The 8,947-nt window shown below is 41.4% G+C and overlaps 1 non-coding gene across 1 annotated transcript; it reads left to right on the forward strand.

Annotated features, from left to right (window-relative positions):
* Positions 1 to 382: 382 nt before the first annotated feature.
* LOC142165678 (small nucleolar RNA R71) lies at positions 383 to 488 on the forward strand. The gene has a single exon (XR_012696329.1). It is a non-coding gene; the product is annotated as a small nucleolar RNA R71 (small nucleolar RNA).
* The last annotated feature ends 8,459 nt before the right edge of the window (positions 489 to 8,947 follow it).

The raw sequence follows: 8,947 nt of genomic DNA on the forward strand, positions 1-8,947 counted from the left end.
ATCACCTTCAGCACTCCATGAACAGACATATGGCTGATTAATGCATGATGTACATAGAACCTCATTGGTTTCATAAACTATGTGTACCTGCTATTTCTGGCCTGATTCTTCAACCTTCTTGGTGAGGATGCTCATTTGTGTCATTAGGGTGGCCATATTTTTAGCTATGGAGTTAGCCGGTTCTAGAGCTACTGAGTGAACCACATGAGTGATTACAACATTCCTTATTGTCCATCCTGAGTTTTGTGCTATCTTATCAAGTATGATCTTGCTCTCTCTGAACGTTTTGCTCAAAAATGCTCCACCTGCTGAAGCATCAACATTGGCTTTCAAACTATCTGCCAAACCCATGTAAAATCTCTGCCCCAACATGTACTCCGGAATACCATGATGTGGACACGTAACCAGCAAACCCTTGAATCTCTCCCATGTTTCGTGTAGTGTCTCAGTTGGTTTCTGCTTGAAGCTCAATATCTCATCAATTTGCTGAGCAGTTTTGTTGGGTGGATGAAATTTGCTCAAATATTACTTTACTAATTCCTCCTAAGTAGTGATATAGTTTATGGGGAGTGAATTAAGCCAAGTCTAAGCTCCTCCTGTCACTGAGAATGGAAACAACAGCAAATGTATTGCTTCCGGTGTCATGTTGTGTTGCCTCTACGTGGCATAAATTGACAGGAAATTCTTGAGATGTTGTTGAGGATCTTCAACGTATGACCCAGAGAATAGTCCCTTGTTCTGCAACAGATGTAGCATGTTATTGGTGATCTGGAATGAATCTACTTGTATTTGAGGGACTACAATAGCAGTTGCTAAGTTGTCAGCTATGGGTTATGCCCAATCACATAGTGCTGCTTTTGGAACAAGAGGTGCCACACCCTGATCACTTGGGTCATTTGCATTGTTCCTATTAGTTGGGTCATTCACGTTATCTCTGTTGTTTAGATTATCATCTTCCATGTCTGGTTCAATTCTTTCGGTTGAGTTCTGTTGTTGTTTGCTTTTCCTGTTTGCATGGTTCAATGCCTAGAACACCTTCTCAGGATCTAATAATGCTTCGAACAATTCTCCAGTTCTTGAAGAGTTTCTAGGCATGCACCTGTAACAACCCTGACTACAAACGTTAGAATTTCAATGGTCAGTCTAAATTGAAGAGAATTGACTAAACTAAGAATTTTTGCACTTCTTTTTAACTGCAATCAATAACACTGTTATTTTCCCGATAATGGCGCCAAAATTTGATCACACCCAACTATGCCTTATAAAAAGGACAAAGCAGTCGCTACAAATATATTTCGGTTAACAAGTTCGGAGTCGAATCCCACAGGGGATTAACCTATCGATCAAAGCTATTGGACTCATGGAAACTCACGTATTCAATCTTCAAAGATATTTGAGTAACAAATTGGGTGTTTATCAACTAAATAGTATGTAATAAAAATGCAGTAATTAAGAACTAGTTATAAATTGATTTTAAGCAAGAATGAGAAAGGTCTAAGGTTCTGATTTCCCCTATTGTCGGAATACTTTCCGCTATGTTTTCTATAAATTTGTCTAAGTCTTCTCTATCGATCATGAGCACTCTGACTGTGGTAACTCTCTCTTGAGTAATTACAATAATATACTAGACATATTCTCCAGAATTACGCTAGCTAGCCTTAGTTACAGCCCACTTAGATCACACCCAAGGTTTCGTTATCCCTAATCCCACCTTTAAACCCATCGTATTGATCCCTTATATACGTTAGCAGTGGTATTGTTCAACAACTATCTAAATATACATTCTCTCCCAAGTAATGCATACTAAATTTGCACCGCCGATTGAGGGCCCTTCAATCAACAGCAATCACAATATAGTTGAACAAACAGAGAAATTATTAAGGCAAATCTATATTAACATATCAGAAATTCATCCTCCCAAAAGGTTCCATCAAAACCCTAGATTAAGAGTTTAGCTACGCATAATCGTTTTCACAATCATAACAGTAGAATTCATTATTAATGATCAAAACAAGAGGAAGAAAGGTAAAACTCTATGCTGAATCTTCTGCCTTGCCTCTTGCCTCTTCTTGCTTTCACTAATCCTTCAAAAATCTTGATACCTTCTTTTGGGGTGAGCTGGGTTTCTTATAGGTTAAGGAAAATTGCCCCAAAACTTACGTATTTACCCCTGAAAATAATGTTCTTCGAAGTGACGAGCACGGACACGCTTGGGCCGCGCATATTGTATTCTTTTCTGCCTGACGAGTGCGACCTAAGCGCGGTGGCGCTTGGCCCGCGCTCCTGAAGTTCAGTTGTCTTCCCTTTTTTTGCTTCTTCTTTCATGCGCATTCATCTCTGATTAGCCTTCCTTGCTCCAAAGTAGCTCCAAATACTGTTCACTGTCCTCATAATCAAGATTTGCTCCTGCAAAGCACAACATTCATAATTAGAGCCATTTGTTATCATTTATTCTTCATACAACAATAAAGTATATCTAAGTTGGGACGTAATTGGTCGCTAAACTATATGAATATAGCTTAGAAGATAATGTACCATTGTGACCATAATTATAAGATAATGTACTTTTCTCCGTACTAAAGAAGCTCCTACGATTATATGATTTCGGTAATTTGATGAGCTCCACCACGGTATTTGATTAGAAATAGAGTCTAATATGTTGATTTGATTATATACTGTATTAGTGATAATGGCATAAGCTTATAAAGTAATGACTAATGAGACAAATAATATAATCGATAAATATTAGATCAAAATTTTAATTTAAATATGTTAACGAATTGTTGAAATTGTTAAAGTTGTATATATGCAAATGGATTAGGATATCTCACAGAAAAAAAAAAAAGTCATACAGATTTGGATAGAAGCAGCATTAATTTGGCTCTGAGCCGATTTTTTTGTTTGTACAATAAGCAAAGCCTAACAATTGTTTTTACCGTCAAAATTGGATAACAATTAAATTTATAAGTGATTTTAAGGATACACGGATTAATTTTTCACAAAGCGATAAATTGAGCTATAAATAAGGCGAACAATAATAACTTAAATTCAAACCGTATACTTGAACAGTTATAGCCTTGAAAAGTAAGTCTCACTCGAATTGGATACGATTCAAATGATATATGATACAGAAGAACAGTAGCTTGCAAAAAATAATAATTTTATAATGCTTTGGGATGCGTGTTACAATATTCTTTACAGATAATCAGACCCCCTTTTATATAGTAGGGGTGTCCTACTTTAGGTATAATTCTATAAAAGGTAAATATATCATGATTTACTGATTAGTCGGTTTTCCATTGATATGTTCCGAGATTTCCGCCGTGATATTCGACCAATTACGGATATTTTGCCTACCGTTATCCGGTCTGACAATATTTTCTCGAGCTCATTCGGGATCGGGGTCAATTCAAGGGTTACCGAGGACGGGTATTCTGCCCTCATATCTTGGTTCGATGGAACACGGGGTCGATCTTCAACCCACCACGTTTCAATCTCGATCTGTCATACAGCAGAGGAGCCCAATTTTGATCGTACACAAATAGTCCCCTCATTTTTTGGAGAGTAAATGAAAAGAAACGACATGAGCTCCTGATTCTTGCCTCGATTCCTCGCATTGGAAACGACAAAATAAGCGAAATGTCTCGCCAATCACGTCTTAATGGCATTAAATGCTCGTCAGTTGCTTGTTAGCCACTCCTAGTTTTTAACCGTCATTTGAAAATTATAAATACTCCATCCTTCATTCATTTCAACTTTACGTTCAAACTTCTTCTACTCTTGTTCTTAAAATATTTTGCATTCTCTAACACTTGTACCCAGATTTCTTAAGGTTTTTGCAAGAACTCTTGCTTGTCTTCAATCCATACTGTCAAGTGTACCCTTTTCACTTCCTCTCCTTTTCTTTTGCCCTTTATTTGAAAAGAAAATGGCCAAGACTTCTAAGATAGTTCCTCAAAAAGAAACTGCTTCTTCATCACAACCAGCCAGCGATGAACCAGTGGCAGGGCCTGCTCTTGATGCGTTTATTCCTGGTGGGTTCTCGGTGACTGCCGACTTTAAAGTTGAAAAAACTTCACGCTTTTCAGGCTAGGGTGAAAAGGTATCGAGATATATTTTCTCGATCGCCGAAGAGATCCTTCCAACAGTCATAAAGGACTTCATTTGGGCCGGATAGACATGGTGGTCCCTGGCCCCGAAGAGGATATCACTACCCACATTAAGGGATACTTAATTATTTACACTTATCCCTTTACGTTGGCTCCATTAAACCCAGTGATCATCTAATTCCGTAAAAGGTACAAGGTGTGCTTGATTAGATCCACCCTTCATTCTGGAGGGAGTCATTCTTTTTTGATTCTTTGTGAGCAAGATTGACGGATGCCCATTCACTGTTGACCATCTGATGCGCCTGTACAATCCCCGAGTCTTCCGGGGGGTTGATTAAACTCGTGCACCGGGACTCTAAAGCCCTGTTCTCGAGCATCGATGAAAATCGAGACCGAGGTTGGTTGGGCTGATTTGTCCGAGTGCGGACCTCGAATCTAATTCTGGCCGAGGATATGTCGTTCCCTGAGGAGTAGTACACAAAACGTAAGTAACGCTTTTTTTTTCCCAAAAAAAATATTTTTACTCTCTTTTCCTCCTTTGTTATCAATGTTTGGTGTCGATACAGCTGTTTCTCGGGTTTGAGATGAAATTCATTGACTCAAGGATTTGGTCAAGGTCCTTGTGTCCCAAAAACCATATTCTGAGCGCGCATGACGCGAGCTTTCAAAGGACTAGTGGGTGGCTCGTTCTCATGGTGAGTTTCCTTTCTCGAGTAATAATACTTGATTTTTTCCTCGTGTTATTAAATTCTTATTCGTTCTATTTTCCATTGCAGGTATTCCCAAGAATGTTTGCATAAGGCCTCCATCCGGTGAAGAGGATGTACCCGCCGAGTCCCCTGCTCCGAAGCAAGGCGATGAGAAGAAAAGGAAGAGGGCCCTGATTTTGTTCGAGCTCGAAAAAGAAGATAACAAAAGGAAGTCTGGTGCGTAAATGGAAGGGTAGCACCAGTGCCCGAGAACCTTCTTCGGATTCACTCTATCGGCTGAGGGATGAGTCAGAAGAAGAAGAAGAAGAAAACTCTGCCCTAGTAGCCCGCGTGCAGTCAAGGCTCGAGATACGAGGAATCTCCAAACCGAAGAGCGGTGGAATTGAATTGGCTTGACTCGGGGAGGCCGATGAGGAAGCCTTAGTTTAGGCTTCCGAACAAGAAGGAGACGAGGCCATTTTGCCTCAGGTTAGGGAGGCTGATAAGAAGGTCGTGGTCGGTTTTTCCCAGACAATAGATAGTGCCCTAAAGGACGTATTCGAAGTGATAGACCTCTCCGAGTCGCCTTTATTTATTGAGTCTATGTTCACCGAAGCTCAGATGCTGAAAGGACACCCTAATGAAGAGCCATAAGGGGCGGTAGACCCCTTTCACAACTTTTTTGATGGTGTAGACTATACCACTATAGAGGATGTCACTAGGCTGGGTATTTACCGTCCCCAAAGAAGAGTCCATCAACAAGGATGAGTGTGCCTTCCTCAAGCCCGAAACTGGTCAATCGATTCCCAGCTACAAGTGCGAATCCTGATCGGAAGCGGTCAATCATAATGTCCATTCCAGAAGATGTACGAGTTCTTTCTCCCCGTAGGGGTGGCTAGTTACCTTCGATGCTTGATGACAGCAAAGGATCAGGCCAAGATGAATGAGGTGGAAGTGCCCTGCCTGTTCAGCAAAGCTCAACAGACGTTAAATCGGGTAATTTCATATACTTTTTAATACTTTCTAGTTTATACTTAGATTAGTTTGTAGGTGATCGTAACTCCTTTCTCTGTGTTTGTAGGCCTCGGTACTTCACCACGAGACATTCCTCCTTTATCAAGACGATCTAGACCAGTACGAGGCCAAGATCCGAGGGCTCACTAAGGAAAGAGATACTTACAAACTTCTTAGTGAGCAAAGTGAAGGGGAGGCTAAGAGCCTTCAGGCTGGGATAGAGGTGGTTTGGAAAGAACATGCCGACCTGGTTGAGCAGGTAAAAGAGTTTTTGAAGTTAGTGACGATGAATCAGACATGGTAACTAACTGTCCGAACCCGCAGGACCAACAAAAGCTCGATCGGATCGAGCAGCTACAGGCAGAGGTAGATACAGTGAAGGCTGAGGCTGAAGAGTGGAAAGGCAACATGGACCTCTTGGCCTCGGAAAAAGAGTCTGCCCAGGCACAACTGGCTTCGGATGAGTTCCAGCTCCAAATTGTAAAGGAAAAGGCTTTGGTGCAGGCCAAAAGGATCAAGGAATCTGGCCAAGAAGCTTGAGACGGCCAGGTCAGAGGCCAAGGTGGTCAAGGATAATGACGAGGAGATGGTGGCCATTTACAAAGTTGATGCCGAGGTGGCCCAAGTTCTAGCAAAGGTTCTCATCGAATTCACAAAGTGCCAATCCCAAAGGGAGGCTCTGGAGGAAATTCATGCTCGAAGTTTCGACTTGTCAGCCGAAATCAAAAGCACCAAGGAGCTCGAAGCCGAGGCTAAAAAGTTGGCTTATCCCGAATATGATAATGAATCTGAGGGCATAAGCAAGTCGGAAGACGAAGGAGATCCCGAGGGTGAGGTGTCCCCCGGCAAAGACTAGACCACTTAGGCTCTTTAAAAAAATAGTTTATCTTTTTGGTTGAAGTCGTTTGGCCTTTGTAAAAATTTGTATCGAGGTCGTTTTAGGACTTCGTAATTTTTTTTTATATATATAAAGCCATTTTCCCTTCAGTAATTTGTAAGTTCTTTGCTTTTTTATATTTGTAAAGATTAACATACTTTAGAATGAAATATTTAGGTTTATGCCTGAAGGTTCGAACAAGCCTTGCCTTTAACATTATTTTGTTTTAAGGCATTGTGAGGTTTCAGTGTGGTTGAAAATGTTTCCCCAAAGTACTTGCGCTTTCTTAGATTATAGTTTACCGCGGATAGGATTTAGAGCCGGTTAGGAAATTTCGAGGCCTTTTCATTTTTGTTACGGGTCTTGGACGTCTCCGAGCCATTTTAATTTGGTCGTAGTCTTTTTAGTTTGAGTGTTGCCCCGTGGGCTTTTCACCCTAGTTATCCGGACTTTCCTAGGATAACAGTCCCCGAGTGGGGATGGTCGTGGCCTCTAAAATTCGGGCGCTTGCTTAATTGGTCTTGTGCCCCCGAATTCAAATAGCCCGGACCGCCCAAGTTTGTTTTCGGACGATTGTCCCTGAGAGTGATTGTTCAAACTCAGATTAATGTGGCCCTTAGGCTCGATACCTTTAGGGGGTCGGATGTAGGAAATTCCTTGAGAAAATGCAAGAAAATATTTAGAAGGACAAAATATTTATCCGCAAGGAAAATACTTCTTTTTACTCTTGTGCAAAACAGTTATACATGCGTATATGCAGGACTCGAGCGGTCTATGCAGGCACATTGGGTTTGACCGTTTGGTACTTACAATAAGTTCTATCTATCGAGACCCTTCAATCACAAAGTTTCTTTCATTACTAAAGTCGATATCCGAGAATAATGGCCCCCCAGTATTCGAGGTTGATCACAGGGGGAAGCCTTGGTACTCTTGATGAAATCTTTGACACCGGTTCATGACCAAACTTCTATTCTAAGTTAGCACGATCCACCGTTGCCTCGTTAAAAACCTTGCCAGAAAACCCATTTGGGACAAAACCGGTTCAAGGGAAAAAGAGTGCAGTGCGCGCTTCTAGACATAAAAATGTATGTCGCTTCTTGTTGCATATAGAAATTTGATACTTAGTTCATCGGCTTTCACTTGTATTAGAGCTTCGACACCGTAAAGTGGCGAGAACGGGGTGGCCTCGGTACTGGATTTTAAGGTCGTACGGTATGCCCATAGGACTTCGGGTAGGATTTCCTTCCATTTTCCTTTGGCGTCGGTTAACCTCTTTTTGAGGTTTTGGAGTATGGTTTTGTTGGTCAATTCTGCTTGTCCGTTCCTACTAGGGTGATAAGGCGTTGACAGAATCCTTTTGATCTTATGATCCTCGAGAAATTTGGTCAATTTGCTGCCAATAAATTATATCCCGTTGTCACATATGATTTCGGACGACATTTCAAACAAACATATGATGTGGTCTCAAATAAAGTTGATGAATTCCTTCTCCCTGACCTTCTCGTACACCTGGGCTTCAACCCACCTAAAAATTGCCATTCATAAACAATATAAATTGAGCCTTACTGGGTGCCCATGAAAGAGGGCCAACGATGTCCATTCCCCACTTCATGAAAGGCCATGGTGACAAAATCGAATGTAGCAGCTCCCCGGGTTAGTGAATTATCGGAGCATGTCTTTGACATTCATCACATTTTCGTACGAAATCATTTGCATCTTTTTCCATGTCGATCCAGTAATAGCTGGCTCTAATTACCTTTCGAACCAATGATTCGGCACCTGAATGATTTCCGCAGGTTCCCTCATGAACTTTCTTCAGAACGTATTTGGTATCTCCTAGTCCCAAACATATTACTAGTGGGTCATCGAACATTCTTCTAAACAAGGTCTCGTCTTCGAACACGTTGAATCGGGCTACCTTTGTGTGCAGGGTCCTCGATTCTTTTGGGTCTGAGGGCAGTTTCCCGATCTTCAAATATTCTACATATTTGTTTCTCGAATCCCAAGTCAAGCTTGTAGAGTTTATTTTGGCGTGACCTTCTTCCACTACCGACCTCATGATCCGTACGACTACCCCCGAGTTGAGGTCGTCTTCGACCAACGACCCTAAGTTCGCAAGGGCATCGGCCTCGCTATTTTGCTGCCGAGGTACGTCCTGCAAAGTCCACTCTTTGAAGCGATGTAATGTCACCTGTAACTTATCTAAGTACCGTTGCATTCGTTCTTCTCTTACTTAGAATGTCCCACTAACTTGGTTC

Source organism: Nicotiana tabacum, chromosome 10 (genome assembly GCF_000715075.1).
Source record: "Nicotiana tabacum cultivar K326 chromosome 10, ASM71507v2, whole genome shotgun sequence".
In the NCBI taxonomy this organism is placed as follows: domain Eukaryota; kingdom Viridiplantae; phylum Streptophyta; class Magnoliopsida; order Solanales; family Solanaceae; genus Nicotiana; species Nicotiana tabacum.